Source organism: Rhododendron vialii, chromosome 3a, assembly GCF_030253575.1.
Source record: "Rhododendron vialii isolate Sample 1 chromosome 3a, ASM3025357v1".
NCBI lineage: Eukaryota > Viridiplantae > Streptophyta > Magnoliopsida > Ericales > Ericaceae > Rhododendron > Rhododendron vialii.
The window spans coordinates 10872846-10892450 of NC_080559.1; the positions used below are offsets into that span (position 1 = coordinate 10872846).

The 19605-nt window shown below is 36.8% G+C and overlaps 1 long non-coding RNA gene and 1 pseudogene across 1 annotated transcript; both read left to right on the plus strand.

Annotated features, from left to right (window-relative positions):
* The first annotated feature begins 12 nt into the window (after positions 1 to 12).
* LOC131318444 (uncharacterized) lies at positions 13 to 7365 on the plus strand. The gene is made up of 8 exons (XR_009197698.1): positions 13 to 142; positions 230 to 295; positions 376 to 490; positions 574 to 612; positions 2116 to 3127; positions 4123 to 4252; positions 4401 to 4825; positions 7192 to 7365. It is a non-coding gene; the product is annotated as an uncharacterized LOC131318444 (long non-coding RNA).
* A 1709-nt stretch (positions 7366 to 9074) lies between these two features.
* On the plus strand, positions 9075 to 17260 carry LOC131321103 (probable 2-oxoglutarate-dependent dioxygenase SLC1; annotated as a pseudogene).
* The last annotated feature ends 2345 nt before the right edge of the window (positions 17261 to 19605 follow it).

Consider the following 19605-nt stretch of genomic DNA (forward strand, 5'->3'; position numbering starts at 1 on the left):
ATGTCATGTCAAGTGAAACTGCAAACTCAATTGAACCACCAGAAAAGAGTTGTGGCTCTCAAGAATTTGGTAAGCTATGTGGTTTGAACACATGTTTTTCATGCAATAGCACAACTCGCAAATTGTTCGAGGGACCATTCAGGTGAGATATCTGTATCATCAATGTTATTTTGAGATTTAAGTGATGAGATTACTTTTTGAACTTCTATCTGATACTTATGATGAACAGATACCATGCCGAACAACTATGAGAGGAAGTTATCCACTCAACGGCACATATTTTCAAGTTAATGAGGTAAATTGTGATATATGTCCTCAGGTTTTTCAGGACACTTTTCTCGATTAGGTAGTAGTAAAGTAGAATTTCCTATGCAGGTGTTCACTGACAATGAATCTAGCATTAACCCAATTGACATTCCGAGGGCTTCGATATGGAATTTGCCAAGATGCACAATATTCTTTGGGACCTCTATTCCAACAATATTTAGAGGTAAAAGATCATAATTCGTTGTCAACTTGTCACATATGGTTCATTTTCACAAACTCGTATTTACAACTTTTCTTATACATTAGGTCTATCAACATAAAGCATTCAATACTGCTTTTGGAGAGGTATGTCAGAATGACGATGTTATAGCTTCCACATTGTTTCCATAATCAACATTATTGGCTATATGCACAGGATATACCAATGGAATAGAATAAATTGTGAATATTCTGCAAAAGATGACATAATTCACTTCCACATATGTAATGATTACTGGTTTTCTCTTGTTACCATGACTGTGTTACCGTACGGAATACTGAAATGCTAGCAAAGACAAATTTGCCAGATCCAAGTTGCACATGGCTACTCTACCCAAACCAACTAAACAACTCCTAAGAATAAATTTTCTGCCCAACAGCATATAAACAGCTGAACATTCTAGGTGAGGACTGAGGATCAATTATTGTTTCCAACATTTTAATCTCTAAATTTTGTTGCTTTTTGTTTGTTTTGGGTGTCGGTACTGGATTAGATTTAGAGAGAAGAGGAAAAAGAGAGAGTTTAAGATGACGGTAGAGTTCTTTCTGCTGGTTTGCATGGAGTTTTCTTCTTCTGCGTTCTCTCCTCTCATCTCGCTTTTCGATCCCCCCCAACCGAATTAGATATTTGTATTTGAATTTGGTGTGTTAACTTTGTTCCAATATTTTTTTCCATCATTTTGTGTTTGTTAATGGTGATTGAACCCAGGTGAGCAATTATATATAAGGCTGTCCATGGACCCGACCCGCCCGACCACCCGCCTGAACCCGACCCAAAAAATGATACAATTGACGGATCTGATTAGTCATTCGGGTCAGATTCGGGTTGATTTGGTCGGATTTTGCATTTAGTCGGTCAGGTGTCGGATGCACCAAATAACTTTTCAGGTGGCCTGACCTGACCGAGATACATATATATAAGGAAAAAACCCCTAATCCCCCCATTTAATCCAAACCCGCCTCCCTCACGCACGAACCCTCCTCTCTCTCTCTACCTCGATCACACCTCTCTCTCACTCTCTTTCTTTCTCTCTCTTATAGGAGGATGAAGACCAAACTCCCCCACGGCCTAACCACACCCTCTGCCTGCTTCTCCACTGCTCCTCCGCCGGCTATTCCGGCTGCTCCACCTTGTCCTTAATGACGTCCTTGATGCGATCATACCCAGCCGTTGATTTCGAGCTCATCTCGATTAAGGATCCTCCCCTCTCCCGCGAAGCACGCCGCCTACCTCCAGCCCATGTTCACGTTGCTCGATTCCTCCTCCGCCTGCCGCCACCTCCATCACCACCTTTGGGCCACTATATTTTGGGAATAAAAATTTGATTTTCAGGATAAAGGTGTGTAGATCTGTGATTGTGAATGGCTATTTTGTAGTATTATGCTGTGAATCTTGATCTGTGATTGTGAATTTGTGTATGTGTGCACTTGTTTCAACCAGCAGTTTTTGAGGTTTGGTGTTCTTGATTAGGATTTGTATGTATTTATTTTTTGAAATAGAAAGTGATGTTCCTTGATCTGTATTTTTATGGGTTCCTTGATCTCTCTCTTGATTTCTGAATGAACTGTGAAGTTTTTTTTTTTCCTCAGTCCGACGACCCGACCGAATCCGACTGCAACCCGACCACATTTCGGTCAGAGCCCGACAAGTGGTTCGGTCGGTTTCAGGTGCAATTTTCAAAATCCGACAAACAGTAAGGTCGGGTCCAACCCGACCCAAATCCAACCAAACCCGACCCGTGGATAGCCCTAATTATATAGATGGCTTCAAGTTGAAAATTTCAGTCATTTGAGGATAAAGGAATTGTAATATTACCATATCCCTGGAAAGGTAAATTTTAATGTCTTGTTTTAAGGAATTTTGTTGATATCGTGCATCTTTTGGAAAATTGTTAAGAGTTGAATGTTTGCAGAAGTTTTTTTTGGGCTTGTCATTGAAGAATTAAAACATTTCAATAGCAAAATAAAGGTTCCTTTTGCGCCTTGAATAAGATAGAGGTACCAAATTCCTTCAATTTGTTCAATTCAAATTCCATAAAATCCGTGGTTCAATTCAATAACCTCTTGCTATTTCTCTACTATCATCACAACGAAAACAAAAAAGACTTCTCAACTACAAAATTCATCCAATGAGCATGTGGAAACGTGCTAAGCATTGCACTAGTATATGTAAATTATCTCATATCAATGTACGGAACTTGAATCCTTTACTTAAGAATCTTTTAACATATTTACATATATTTTTTAATATGCCAACAACAAAAACAAGCATCATAAGCAATAAAATGGATTTGTAAATTATTGCATGTCCATGTGCTGAAGACATTACCAGCCATTAAAACCAAAGGGCACGTAGACTTGTGAAGAACGTTGCCTTGCCCCTAGTACTAAGTAAAGGACGGGTGATTTTATTTAACGATGTAAAGTTTCCGCAAGTTTCGACAAATTACGGGTTCAATTTGCACAGATTTGTTATTTCAAGTTTGTATTTTCTTTGTTTTCACTTCACTTAGATTTTTTTTGGTTGACATGGACTCCAAGCAGTGATTTGGTATTTATTTTGGTGTTCTGGATCTTCTGCCCTTTTCGTGGCTTTGAAGAGGTAACTCTTGCAATTGACTCTCCTTTTCGATTTGCTGTGTGCTTGCGCCTCGCTTTGTTACATGATCCATTGTTTTTTTGTAGTTTACATACGGCTCTTTTTGGGGTTTTTGGCTAGGACGCCTTTTCTTGCATGTTGGTTTCTTTTGTGTGAGATGTTCGGGATTATTGTTCTGAGTTTTTTGTTCTTTGTTTGTTTGTCACGGATTGCGAAAGCTTAATTGGGTTGTCGGTGTGTTGTTTTTTGCCATTTGAGTCTATCCGTTCAAATATAGGAGAGAAATATAACTCGAGAAAATGCACGTACGGTAGTAACCAAGAGTTAGAAGAGATCTGTTGTGTTCTGTTTTAAGGACTGAAATTGCATTTGTACGACTTTAATTTAACGAATATTATATGTGTTTGTTTCGCTTCCAGAGTTTACCAGTGTTGCCTTCATAACTGTTGTCATTTTTATTATGCTTTACTGCAATCGGAACATATTGAACTTTCATTTGTGATGTCCCTTGGTTCGACTCTGATTGTGATTTATTCCATTTGTGCCCAAAAAATAGTTCTTGTGGCACCTGATTTACTGAATGTATTTGCTATTGTTTTGCGAGTGTATTATTCAGCTAGGTTTTACACGCTCCTAAAATAAATGACTTCTAATGGAACCTAATGTAAACGTTTAAGAGTGATTTTTGTTTTCCCATTTATTTAAATGCATTGGGCAGTTTACTTAACCTTGATTTTGTTCACAACGTTTCATGTTTGGCTGTTCGAATGTATAATTTACGTTGTGAACTTGGTGTGGTTTCATGTTCACTCAGTGTTTGCTTCCTTCCTAAATTTATGTTGGTGTGCAAATAATTAAAATATTATGAGTTGGCAATCGTGAATTTTCCTGTCACAGTGCCATGGTTATTCTTGTTCCATTTACCCACTAGATTTATGTGAAGCACCGTTGTTACGATAGTCCACATGGAGGATTTTATCACCTTATCCCCATTGAAGGTTGGAGGTTAATTGCTGTTGTGGCGCCGCATCGAGGCACTGGTCATGTCTCCCATCCACAGTCAAGGATATGATTTTTCCACTAATGGAAACTGTATATTGGTGCTTGCCTGCCACACAACATTTGCAGGTATACGCCATGTGCTTTGTGTTGCATGCTGTTTACCTTGCACACATATTTTTTTGAATAGTTAGCTTCATGAAATTTAATTATGACACTGTAATTTGAAAGCACACTTGAACCACTTCTTGAAGATTTCAATCTGATTGTTTTGCAGTTGGATAGTTTACTTAAGCTTGGTTTTCATGGCAAGATTCCATGTTTGGCTGTTCGGACATAAATTGCTGTATGCCAAGGCTTCTTTATCTCCACTATATACAACTCCTGAGGACATATGTTGAGTTATTTGTTGAATATCTTCATGAGGTTTAGATTATTACTAGAAAATAAATAAAAGGGTGCCGTCCTGGATATTATTTGTTTTCTTGTTGAGGTCCTCTTGCATTTGGAAGTTTACAGAGGAAAGTGCGGTAGTTTTACATCTACGCTGGATGAGGTAGTGATGCTCAGAGAAGGTCGCTGGTCGCACATTTGCATGGCGTTGACAGTTTTTAGTCTCTCGCTCAATGGCAACTCTTTCTCATGCAGGTTCTTTTGGGATTCTCTATTCTTGTTGGTGCTAATGCTTGGGAGGATCTACTGGTGCGTCTTAAACTATCATTTTTTATCCATTGTATGCACTCGTGTGACGAATGTGGTCCTCGGTTTCGGCTTTTTGAACCTGATACATTGCTTTTATAGTACTGAATTTTAGACTACGAATTGGGTAGAATCCGGATTACCATTTGCGTTTTAGTAGTTTTTTAAATTACCCATGTTGAGTGAAGCTTTGGGTATTTTTGTTTTTGGGGATTGCTAAACAATCTGGAAGGCACAACCCTGCTGTACATAATTTCACTGGTCTCGCACACAGTGAAATAAGTACGTTTTTACACAATTCTTTAATCGGTGGAGCACAAGAGGAATCCTTATGTGTAATACTCGAAGCACTCTATTGGACTATAGTCCTCTCTTGTTTCTATCCACTTTTCTTGTTTTACATTGGAGTTGGGAAAATGCTTTTAAATCACGACCCTTGAGGTACAACTCTTTTCAGTATGTGTACTTTTACTTCATGCAAAGCCACCCCACAAGAGGAATCCTTATATGCAATACTCAAAGCACTCTATTGGACTTATTGTCCTCTCTTATTTCTATCCACTTTTCTTATTTTACGTTGGAGTTGTGAAAAAGGATTCTAAAATCACGACCCTTGAGATACAACACTTTTCAGTATGTGTACTTTTACAGTTTTACTTCATGCCCGCATTTTGTTAGAGTTAATATATATGTAAAAAAATATGGGACTCTGGGTTTGTAGCGTGCCCTTTCTACTCTTAGTTTTGTACTGTGTGGATCATATATGAAGTATGATGATAACTTCATCCTCAAACGCAAAGCACTCTTCATTGAGCTTAGAAATCAAGTGATCAGTCTTTTAGTTTTTAAGTAACAGTTTTGTTGACTCTAACTCGTACTCTTGTGGTTCATGGAATGATAGTTGGTTATGGCTAATATATAAATTTCCTTCAAGATGTGTACCCTCGGATGACAGGCCGCCAACCCCTTAGAACCCCATCGTTTATTAAATTGCTATTTGCAGATGAGCCTGTAGTGCTGGCAAGGCCCGCAAATGTAAGATTCGTTGATCCACCAGTAGAGAAACTCCAACCAAATTAATCAAATATTTGGATGACAGAGACAAATGCTAAGGAGATAAATCTGCTTGCATTATTTGGATAGTCAAATGAGCTATCGTAGGCCCTTTATTGATGAGAATACATTTTGAGGGACACATTAGCTGAAACTGGTTTAACATTCTGACTGATGGCTTTGTTCAATGTCTTGCCATAAGGATTTGAGTTTGGTTATTGTATAATTCAGGCTGCGCTGGATACTTGTGAGAAATCTACTTTTTGTACGTCTCATTTTTTGCATAACCTTTCATGGGTGGAGTTTACTTCCTCATCGATGTTTTTTCAGCTAAATATGATGCCATTCAACTACCAAGTAATAAAAACTTATTTGCACCAATTTCCAATCAACAGGCATAACATCCGTGCACACAGCACGTAGCCCTTCACCTAGTTAGCTTTAATAAACCAAAAAAATAATTTGCAATGTTCATGCTTTTGGACTACGTACTTCCTTGTTTCTGTTGTGTGGTCAATAGTGTTAGGGTATAGATTGTTTAAACTTTATGATATGGTTTGGTGCTGAAAGGAAGATAGGTTAGGTGTTGGAAATTAAAAGGGGAAAAAAGAAAGGAGAAGCTTAATGATGCAGAGTTAGTGTGAGCTTTGGATTTGTTGGTGTGTATTTCCTATGTTCTGTTCCTATGCTTGGTCCTATAAGGTCCAATGACTCCAATATGCTAATATAATAACAAGATGTTCAAAAAAATTACTGAAATATGTAAGAAGTTTGAAACGTGGTTATCAAGAAGTTTGGCTCAGCTATGCTATAATATATCCATGAAAAAAAAAGTGTGGTAGCCTAAAATAAAAGAATGACAATAAGAGGATTTTCCCCTTGCATATTATTAGCGGTAGCCTTTTTTCTTGAGAGGGTCCTTGGATTAAAGCAAATTGTGCTTTCCTAATTTTGGCTTTAATGCCTTCTTTGTGTTCTACGTAATGCTTCACTCAAATTTTGATAATCATTTGGATACTAAACTCACACGTGCAAACCAATGTTCATAATCTCAATATTAATTAACTACACACTTTGCAGATTGCATTGGTTTACATTGATTCTTCATTTTCATATGAATCCCCCCATGGTTCAGTAGAGTATAAACTTTGATTCTTCATGTTCATTTAAAGTTTTACTGTAGTTTGCTTTATCATACCGGGTACAACAGGTTGCAGAGTACTACAAATTTTTTTCTTCTGTTACCATATATCATCCCTAAAACAAATCACTTGGCATACTAACTGAGCTTATGTTAACATATCATTCTTTTTTAGGATTGGGATCGAGAAGCCATGAAGCTCAAAAGGATCAATGCAACTAGATTAAGACAGTGGTGGACTAACAATGTAGCTATAGTCTTGAACATCTTTCATAATTGTTTAGTTTCATACTTAAATTTTGATTTAGTGTTCTCAAACGTAATCAGATTGTTATGCATGCTCAGACAATTATACAGAGGATGTTTGGACACATTTGACGTGAGTTGTGTTTGTGGATAGACTTTTCTAGGGATACCCTTAGCGATCTTTTTTTATCATTTTGCTTTTTTTTGTGTGAATATGACATATTTTCCTATGTTCTTTTAGATATCTCCTTGCGGTACGCATTCTCGTTGATGTGTATCGCTTTTATTTTCATTGGTGTTTTGGATGGTATTTTTTTTATTTTATCGAGTTAAATGTGTTTGAGTTTATGTATGGAAAAGTGAGGGATTAAAAAATTGTTTGTTTTTTATTTGCTAATTCAAGTTAACCATGTCAATGGATATGATGGGTTATTGGACGGGTTGGTAAATTGCACGCAAGTTCAGTATTTTTCACATAGTTGAATTTGTTGGACGGATTGATATATTGCACGCAAGTTCAGTATTTATTTGCGTGTGCTGATTGCTCGAACTGTTCAGTATTTTTATATGGACTGATTGTTCGAGTTGTGTCTTCAGACATCGGCATGCGCTATTAGGTTTATAATATTGCACATATTTCGTCGATTCTCCGATGGAACCAGATATATGGCTTAGTAACCCTTGGTTATACCTAAGTTGTTCGATTTATCTTTATATAGGCTTGTCTTCTATTTTTCAGTTATGCGTATATCTAGATTCTAATGTTTTCAGTACATGATATAGCCATTGGAGCAAATTATATTACATATTTCGTAGATCTCACTTCAGTTGGTGTTATTCTTGGAGCCTTAATTTGAATTTGTGAGAGATACTAGGTAATACTGTAATACACTCTCCTTTTTTGACTTCTTCGTTCATGTTTTTCTTTTCTCCATCCTTAAAATTTTAATGACTTTCTATTAATTGCTTCTTAGTTTAAAGCTTTCATCTATCAGGCAACAATGTACTAGGTTTTTGACTTTATGTTCTTTTATTTGTTGAATTTTTTTTGTAATTCGTTCTTTTTTGGTTTCATTCAAATTTCAGGTTAATGCAAATAGGAGAAATAAAGAATGAACGAAGCCTGAATAACTATTACAACAATCTAGTTGGTTTCTGATTTTATATATTCTGATTTTATTTTTTACTCTCTATTGAGGAAAATTTGCAATTTATTCTATTTTTATTTCTTATCAATTTCAGGTTGATGCAAATAGAGAAAACAGAACCTTTAGCCACTTCGCAGTTGTGGACTGCGGCTAATCAAGGGTGAAAGCCTATTCTTGTCATTATTCCAGGTAGACGCTAACTTAATTATCGGAATATGCTTGGGCGTTCATTTATGGTTCTATTTCTTTGTAATTAGTAATTTAGTATTTAGACAATTGGTAACCTGGTAGTCGAATATGCTAGATTTCATTTTATGGTAGTTTAGTTTCTTTGCAATAATCTGTGCTTTTCCTGGCTTTAATTATAGCATGGTAGTCGAATATGCTAGATTTCATTTTATGGTAGTTTAGTTTCTTTGCAATAATCTGTGCTTTTCCTGGCTTTAATTATAGCATGAAAACTTTTTTTTGGGGTGATATGTTGGCAATGAATTTCTTTATCAATTATAATAATTCTTGGGGTTGATTAAGCGGTACTAAGCAAATCTTCCCTTTGGGCCTAAAGGAGGATGTCCATGTTTAGAACCGATTTGGACATTTTTGCTTATTTTTCCAATTTTGTCCTTCGGCTGGGTAGAACCACAGTGTGGGTTGGGGTATAGTTATGTCTAGTGGTGGGGACCAGACACTATCCATAGTGTGGGTTGGGGGTAGTTATGTCTTTTCGCTGGTTTTAGTGGTGGGATACTGACTACACATGTTTGGTCAACGGTTTAATATATTGACTAGGGATTTAGAAATCCAAAGCTGGTTTCTGGTCTTCATTTGGTTTATTTTTTTGGTCCTATAAATACAACCATCCAATTCTCAAGTTCCCCACTTCTTCTTCCCATTTGATCCAAAGCTGGTTAGGACTGAGAAATTTCTCTGCATTACCTTTTGAATTCAAATTTTGGACGCATGTTGTAATTGTAGGACAAGAGTCAGGGATAGAGGATTCTAACCATCCCTTCCGTGCTGTTTTTGCATTCCCTCTTTATCCACGTCAAATGACAAAAATGCCATTCGTGTGTGAAAAGTGAGCGAATAAGTACGGGTAGCTTGGTAGTTTTATGTGCATAAAGACAAGAAAAAGAGTGCAAGCGGATAAAAGGGGGGTGCATCTACATTTCCCTTATAATTTTGAGAGATTTGTCGATCTGTTCCGTCCGATGTCCAATCTGTCTAGTGTTGCCACATTGCCATTATATGAATTCAAAACTCTATCCTACAAATAATCCCATTTCTAAATTCAAGTTGTGGTGAACTATCGTAAGGACACAGGACAAGGAATTGAATTTTAATTGCGCCCTTTCTTGTGTATGCACATAGCACTGAATTTACATTTTGATTTGTTACAGGCACTTGTATACGTACGTATCTCTCCTGCAATGGCAATGACGGCTACGAACAAGGGTGCGGATGATGATTCAATACCAGAAAGGGAGTGTCACAAAGGAGTGATGATTCAAACAGGGATTGCAAAACTTTCGAAGATGTATGTACTGCCGGAATCGGACCGGCCAAATATCTCAATGGCTGGGGAACCGTATAGTTTCAAGAACAGTAACATTCAGCTTCCTGTCATTGATTTTTTGGAATTGCAAGGTTCCAATTTGGCAAGGGAGCGGGGGGCTGCTGTCCCCAAATTTGGGGCCCATATAACTCTCAACACATGGGTTACAGTGGATTTGATCAAGTGTTTCAGATCCATTCTTTTCAAGATAAAAAGGTTCCGATCAAACACTTAATGATATCCAATTAAGCTAATTTTTTTTGCATAGTTGTTCTACTCGACGAGCTCTTCAAAGTGAACACTTCCGATCATCGAAGCGATACCGGAGTGGGCCCCGAATTCGGGGACAGCAGCCCCCCCGCTCCCTCCAATTTGGCCCAAGTCGACAAGTACCTTGGTAATGCTTGTAAAAATTATGGATGTTTTCAGGTATGTTTTCAGGCGGGTTCCAAGTTAAGTTTGGCTCAAATTTTTGGTATTTTTCGATATCACGAGTTTTGAAATCGATTGACCTGGATTAATGCTGGCTGCAGCTGGTGAACCATGGAATTTCCGGTGAAGTGATTAGGAGTATGATGGATGTAAGTAAAAGGTTTTTCGAGCTCCCTTTCGAGGAAAGAGAGAAGTACATGAGCTCGGACACCTACTCTCCTTTTCAGTATGGAACCAGCCTTAACCAGTCAAAGGATGCTGTCTTTTGTTGGAGGGACTTTTTGAAGCTAATGTGCCATCCCTTGTCTGATATGCTTCCTCATTGGCCTTCTTCACCCTCCGACTTCAGGTTAAACACCTACAACTCGTTAATTACCCTCTCCCTCTATTGCTCTTAAAAATGGGGGTATACTTTCAGGCCCGATCCCAAGATTTTCGAGGCCCTAGGCCAATCCTAAAAAAGAAGCCCTTACTAGACAGTTTTTTACCCAAAAAACATCAACAGTCACAATATGGAAAGGAAATACTATAAACAGTAGTCCTCTTCATTATGTAATAAGAACACAAATTACAGAGTCTCAAAAAATACATTTCATTACGAGATCCTATGACTATCAAATATATATAAATCATCACAAGAATGCATGACCAATCACTTGAATCTCTTTTTGCAATTTTAAAAGCAAAAGTATCAATTACACTTGTATAAGAAACTTACAAGGTATATGTTTGGAGATATCCACAATATTATGCGCAATTTAGGGATCAAAGAGTCATCTTTTTTGTTCCAAACTTCAATCACGTGTGCAGTGTTTTTGCTTGTGGATGTACTAGTCCGATGGGAGTAAAGTTGCGCTACTTGTGCAAAAGGGTTTCCCGTTTCTGATTTGGGGAGGTGAAAAGGGAGTAAAGTGTTTTGATCGATAAGGGTTTTCTGATTTGGGAAGGAAGAAAAGGAAAACTTTGTTTAGATTGGTAAAAATTAGGGAGAATTTTTCATAAGTCCACTGTAGCACTTTCCAAATCCATCTAGTTCACTTCTGAGTTTCATAACCCACTAATAACTTTAATGATAAAAATACCCCACCTAAAAAACAAGGGTTTTGTTTAGTTAACACGAAAATATATTTTTTCCATTTTTTTCCACTTTTGTTGCAATCAGGCCGCCACCACCACTGCCACCGCAGCTGATGCTGCCACCACCACCGTCACCGCTACCATCACGCCACATATAACGTTATATGTGTAACAAAAAACGTATTTTTTCATCATTTTTCTCGATTTTTTTATTGAATCCGCCACACTTAGCATTTAATGTTATATATGTGACAAATTTCTCTTTTTGTTTTTTCCTATTTTTCTTGTATTGATTTTTTAACGTTATATGAGTGATAAAAAATTTCTTAACAAACAACGTTATAACGTTATTTTTTAACATTTTTTCTTGTATATATTCAATAAGAGAACATATAACGTTATTAGTTTCTCTTTTTTTTTTTTTGAGTTTTACAGGACAAAATCTCATATACAACGTTATATGTTCTCTATGCAAATTGAAATATTTTATATATATATAAAATATTTTTTCTTGTATATATAAAAAAACGTTATAACCATATATAATCATATATGAATATATCCATATGTGTTTTTGAGAGGCCACTACACGAACCAATTCAATAAGAGAATATATCACGTTATTAGTTCCTTTGTTATGGAGTTTTACGGGACAAAATTAGGTACCAAGGGCAAATTGTCACATATAACATATATGTCTCAGTAGAGAATATCATTTATAAATCAGAGAGGCCGCTACGTGAACCAATTCAATAAGTGATCGACAACATAGTATATACTGGTATATATGACAGAAGCTCATATATAACGTTACACAGTACAAAATGTCATATATAACGTTATATGTTCTCTTTGTTAAATAGCATAGAATATTTATAATCTAGAATGTTATATATAACAATATAACGTTATAGATTATTATATCTCTCTAACTAAGAATGTTTTAAAAAAATGATATAAAATAACAACAAAAACGGCAGCGTATAATCTTATAAGAATGTTTTATAATCTAGAATGTTATAAATATATTTTTTGTGTGACACGAAATACACACATATAACCTTATATATTTTTTCAAAAAACACAATCTGTTCCAACTTTATATGTTTAGCTCTAGAAAAAACACACATATAATCTTATATATTTATTCAAAAAACTCGCGCAACGAACACAACGGCAGCGAATCTGGCGATTCTGTTCAGGGTGGGGGCGGCGCTTTTGTGCTTTTGGATGGAGAATAGATAGAAACAAATCTCTATGGTGGCTGCCGCCGTCGCCTTCGACCATGTGGATCATGGCGGATATCTTGTCACCGTCGACCTCACCGGACCTAATTAACAAACATCAAACTACAACGCCCGGATTAGTGTGAGGAATTCAAGCCAAACTCATCCAAATCTTAATCTTATTCCGAATTACTAATCAACAATTTCTTTACGGTATTCTAACATGCGTCCCTGTGTGAGGATCTTCCCTTAGTTACGTACACGACATATATAACTGATTTGGGGCGAAACCTAGATGTCGATTGAACCAAAAATTTAAAGATCCAACAAAATTGAAACTTTAAATAAGGGTAAACAACAAAAATACAGTCGCATGTATGTGGGTTTTGGCGTACCTATGAATCGTGTGTATATATAGAGGAGAATGGTTGAACAACAACAAAAAGGCGGCCACTATAGAGAATGGTCTAACCCCACTAGTTCACTATAGCATGTTTCGCAGGATGTATGAAAGATCGAAAGACAGAGGCGGCCAGATCGCAACTGGTGTGGGCTTAGACCCAACCCGACTCCCACCCGTACACAAACTCCTCCCCTTCTTCTTCCACCACTACCAAACAAACAAACGACGATAGGTTCTCTAGGTTTTCGACTGTCCATGACTTTTCTCTGGCGGCAATGAGAGAGAGAGAGAAGGGAGGCTGTGCTTTAGATTTTTTTTGTCTAGGGTTTCTTTCAATATGACAGTTTATATAGGAGGACATTTTTGTCTTGGTTTAATTTGTTTTTAAAAAAAATGGACTTAAGGCCTTACTAAATTATATTAGTGGACTAGAGGGGTTACAAACATTAAAGGTGGACTAATTGGGTTACAAGTTCTCTATAGTGAACCCTATACCAATTTTTTATAAAAATTAAGGGAGTTAATCTGATAAGGATTTTGTTAGGGGACCCACCCAATAATCCAACATCAGTCACCCAATAATCCAACAAATGGGCCTATAAAAAGTTATTTGGGCTTAATTAATTTATTGATTTTGGGTCCTTAAAAGGTATTGGACAAATCAGATTGGACCATAAAAGACTCCTACCCAACCTAATTCTAAAAAGATAATTGGGGGCCCTTTTCGGATTATTTTATGAGGCCCTAGGCCCGGGCCTTGCTCAAAGACCGGGCATGTATACTTTATGAAACAATTGTGGTGCAGTTGGTGCATAAATCAAAAAATATAGTATGTTTGTATGTAATATATCCCTTATCGTTGGATGATTTAACATTTAAATGTGAACATCTTATTAACAGAGAAAGTTGAATATGTAATAGGGAATTGGTGGTTACGTATGCAAATGAGAACAAAAAATTGTTCCTAATGCTAATGGAAGGCATTACAAAGAGCCTTGGACAGATAAACACGAGAACCAACAAGAGCATCACCACCACCACAAGAGGGGGTGAGTTTGATATTTTGGAAGAATTGGAGGATGGGAGCCAGCTCATGGTCTTGAATTGCTACCCGCACTGCCCCGAACCCTACTTGGCCTTTGGAATGCAGCCGCACTCAGATTATGGGTTCCTCGATCACTCTCCTCCAACAAGATGATGTGGCAGGTCTTCAAATTCAGTTCCAAGAAAAATGGGTCACGGTTCAACCCGTTCCTAATTCATTTGTTGTCACTGTCGGCGATCACCTTGAGGTATATATACATATGCCTACCATTATAAATTCCCATAGATAATAGCGTCCTTCAATGTTTCCCAACTTTTACCAGAATTTAATCATATGTACTCTTTATAGGTATCTAAACATTATCAGTTTTTACTGCAGTTTAATTATAACTAGCCATTCTTATCTGCTTCTATCAAAATCGAAATCTAATCTGCATATGAAGTATTCATCTAATGACAATACGAAGCCCTTAGAAGTATCTCAATCACGACCCATTTTCACTTAACCTCCATTAAATTTAAAATTTTGAAACTTAACGACGTAACCGCAGAAAGCATTCATTTTTTTTACAATAAACTCTTACTGTTAGCAAAATGATAGGATTTTGGGCGGAATTTGTTGTGTGACAAAAACATGACATGATAAATACTTCCTCCGTCCCTTATTTATAGTCCGGTATTTCATTTTGGGCTGTTCCTTAATAAGTGTCCATTTTGTAAAGTTAGTGGGTAAAAGTTGGTGAATTGTCTATTTTGTCCCTAAAAGTAGATTCCATTTTAAAAAGTAAGTGAGTAAAAGTGTAATGATGATTGGTAAGTAGGGAAAGTGGAGAAAAAAGTTGATGTGAAAGGTATAATGATGATGTATTTTTAATAAGTTGGAATTACGAAGCAGGACACTTAATAAGGGACGGAGGGAGTAAGATTTTATGACGAAGTTGCCCTTTCTTGTCATCTAAGGGTAATTTCACAAAATTAAAAGAGATTGAGAAGGGAATAAAATAACACCCGGCTACTGAGATCAATTTTTGGGAAATCGCGGACGATCACAGGATAAGATCGGGCGATTGGGGTTGAAAGAGGTTTTCGTTGAATTGTGGTGATTGATCGTGGTGACTGGATTTGGTATTCTTTTTTTTTTTTTTCACAGGGATTTGGTATTCAACGTGGTATTTTTATGGAAGTTATGAGTGAAGGTTAAGGTGAAAAGAATATAGTGGGCTAATTAGGGCTGTTCGCGGTTCGGTTTTGGGCGGATCCGTTCGGTTCCTAGGCGGATTTGCATCTGTCAAATTGTTGTTTTCTCTATCTGCAACTGTCCGTGAGAGTTTCACGGTTTGATCGGTTTGGCTTGCGGTTTAGGCGGTTCGGCTTGGTCGGTTTGGGCGGATTTGAAACAGCCTAAGTACTTCAAAAAAATCTAAAAAACTTCTAAAACTTTGCATATGTAAAAAATGTTACATTACTCAAGTAACATTTTTTAAAATAAAACACGTTCTTATCTCCTCTAAAAAAGCTCTTTGAAACACAAAATTCAGAGAGCAAAACACACACATTCATACATACCTCATCCACCACCTGTCCGTAAGCGTTGTTTGGTCGGATCGGTTTGGATGTGGTTTGGGTGGATTTAAGCCTGTAATTTATTTTTTATAAATACCAAAAATTTAAAAAGTATAGTAGCACAATAAAACATTATACCACTCCATATTGCCCCAAGCTAGCCAATAATTTTTCGTATAGACATAGCATTGAAATTTCTATGTCAATAACAAGTAGCATGGTATATGGAGTACTGTCAAATTACTAGTACTATTTTGGTGGGGCTAATAGTTTATTGTGAAAAGTTTAACTCTTTCTCACATTTTTTTATTTTTTACTTTGGGCGGATCCAATCCGCATCCGATCCGCTCGCGACGGATTGTTATTTTTTCCATCCGCATCCATCCGTCATATACCTCAGTTTGGTTCATAGACGGATCGGTTTCGGAGGATTGGTCGGTTTCGGAGGTTCGGTTGATTCGCTGAGCAGTCCTAGGGCTAATGATTGAATGATAAGGGGGTAAACTGTGATTTTTTTGTTGGCACCATCTTTGACATCTAGGATTGGTATAGTTTAAGGGGGTTAAGTGTTGAATTTTATACCATAATGAGGTTAAGTGAAAATGGGCCATAGTTGAGGGGGGTTTAACATAATTTACCCTAATTTAAAATTTGTATCTACCATTATAGCAAACACGTCCATTGTCATAGGAACATCCTATGAACTTGTGTTTAGGAGTGATCTATCAAAAATCATTAGTATGAGCTTCAATCATGATTTCTATGTCATTTGACCCTTTAGTACCGGAGGAAAGGTCTAAATGTTGTCAAACGAAATACACATGGCCTAAAAAATATCCTTTTGTCCCTAATTGTTTGTACCAATCCTTAGAATTTTCTCGTTAATAATTTTCCAAAATAATTTGTCCAAATTACAAGTTTCAATGGATATCTTTTGCACAGAGCAAAAACAAATCAAAATTATTTACAAATACGTGTTATTCTTTTACCCAAATGTTGGCATGACCATTTAAAAAAGACCAACAATTATTACGAAGAGAAAGGATATGAAATGGCTGTTGGAGAGTATAGAAGATGTAAAATCTTTAACAACCTCTTTGGACCGAGTGAATGATGAGAAAAGAAAATAAAGAAATTGAGTCTCTCCAAATCTGTCATGTAGATTGAATGATTTGGTGAGAAATGGAAAGAAAAAAGTACCAAAATGAAAATTTTGATTGGTTCTTCACTTTTCTCACCAAATCTTCATTGTGCGATTCCGTGACAAAAGGTTCCCCTTCCTTATCTCACCATTTTTCACAATCCAAAGGGTTGTAAGCAAAGGCAATCTGCTATCGATATTCTAATCAAAGTGTTTATGCATAGAATATATTGATATTTCTTTTTTCCCCCTCAATATATACTGATATTTGACTTGGTTAAATTTGTGACAGATATGCAACAATGGGAGGTACACGAGTGTGTTACATAGAGCAATAGTCAATTCAGTGAAACCTCGCATTTTTGTGGCTTCTTTGCACACTGTCCCTTACAACTCCGTGGTTCGATAAGAAATTGATCCTGTGGCAACAGTAACGCTGTGTGCAACAGTTACGCTGTGTTTGGTTGCAGAGAGAGAGAGAGTGCAAACACCATGGCACTCTGTGGGGAGAGACAGTGAGACGAGAGAGGGGTATGAAAATGCAACAATTTTAGGAGAGAGGGGCATTTTTGTCTTTAAAACCATGTCTTGGCAATTAATCTTTTCCTTTCCATGACTTTTTAATTCCAAAAAAGTAGTCCATGAGTTGAGGAATATTTACCGCAAGCCGCACTGAAACCGAATTCCCCTCCTCTATTTGATACAAATAAATAATTTAATAGAAAATGCCACACAAAACTAACAAAATTTCCTAAATCTTACTATAAGACAAAGTTTTTATAAAAAGCAATCCAACAAGAAGTTTAGGGCCACCCAACCCACCTAATTAATGTAGGAGTAATTGTTAAGTAGGTTTTAGTCCTATATATTTGATGATGCCGAAGCACCTAATAATATTTACTCCCGGTTATAAAAAAATAACCGTCTTTATTTATTTTTCTAATTATCTTTGTTATGCCCAATCTCACCTAGTTCAATGCCTATTGCCAGCTTGCGACCATTTTATTTTTAAGTTACTAATAAAATACTTAACAGACAAAGCATTTGTTTATTTGTTGATCTGATCAGACAAAACAAAGCATAGTCAACACGTGTTTGACGGTTCCAACTAAGTTTCCACTGTGATTAAACAATAATTAGATTTGGGTTTTATTCCAAATCCCAATCCTCATATCAAATCCATATCATGGAGCACTTGATTCCCATCTGAATAGGTGGTGGTCTCACAAATCACAGAATTTAAAATTTGAGTTTTTAAAAGGATATGAAAAACTGAGGGTATACACTTTTGCTTGACAACACCAAGTTTAGTGAAGTCGGTTGTCTCATGTCCTCCCGTGGAGGCTTGAGTTCGAGCTCTATGAGGGGGTGGATTTAGAGTTCAGGGCTATAGACAGTCTTTGAACTCGCTGCTAACTTATACCCGCTAATCTTTCCTGATATATAAAGTGCAACAAAAACAAGATAATTTTGGATTACATCCTAAAATGAACACTGAATTTCGTGAGATCCACTTCGAGATTCTAAATAAATAATTAGAGTTGTTCAATGGTTTCAAACATGGTTTTAAGAGTTTATATCGGTAAAAGCTTAATGGTCATTTAGCTTTTGTCCATGTAAATTTAGGGACGAAAAACGATCAAGCTCTTATCAATATCCGAATGAGTTGATTTTTCGTAAGTACACTAAAAATAATAATTTAATTATATTTTATGTTTATATATTGCTACTTGGTAGATCCAAGTTCGTGTACATGTACGTTGCTATCATTTTATGTTACAAAAGGGACAAAAAATTGCTGATAACTTAGAATTATAGGAATTTTTTTGTATATATATTTATTTTAATAAAATTTTCCTACCCTAGGTACTTGAAGGGGCCTAATCTTATAGGAATTTTCTAAATAAATCTGAAAAATTAGTATGAATAAAAAGAATATTTTGAGTTGTGCAAGTGCCCACGCTCCTCTTAGCACCTTCTATTGTCCGCCCTACAACGAACCTATAGTGGATTAATTATTCAAAAGTTTTGGGGCACCGTCATTTTGGTGCCCCAATACCTCATTCATTGCATAATTTTGTTGGGTTCATGTACTTAATACCGAGCCCTACGAAAATATGTGGTGAATGATGGTATTGAGTATTGTCAGTCCCTACAATTAATTTTGGATGATATTTCTTTCGTCATGTGATAGAACCATCTGGATTAGGGTAACTCCTGTTGTTGCGAGTTGTCCAGAATGCAAACTGAAGATCTCCCACAAACATGTGCAGCGATTGATGGGACGGTGCCCCAAGACTACCCAATGATTTTTACATGGCTTCGTATTTTTTAATGGGATCAGATCCTCTCCGGTCCAACTCTTGAATTTGAGAAAACAGTCCAAATCTGAATTATCCATTGAAAAAATCAATTGTTCAAATTTAACCAAGAACTCTTACCGCGAAGAATTCATTTCTTCCAGCGAGGCGTTTTTTAGCGGATCCGAATCATTCATATTAGGACAATCTTCTCCGGTCCGAAAACACATGCGGGAGAGGACCCCGCTTCCTATTTTAATCCGACGACAGCACACCACGTAGCAATTCCCCATTACCTTGTTTGAAGCCGGTTGTTTCCGCTTGTGCACGTGACAACGCCATTCTCTCTCTCTCTCTCTCTCTCTCTCTCTCTCTCTCTCTCTCTTGTGCACGTGGCAACGCCTTCTCTCTCTCTCTCTCTCTCATGATGAAAACGTCAAAACTATCATTGGAG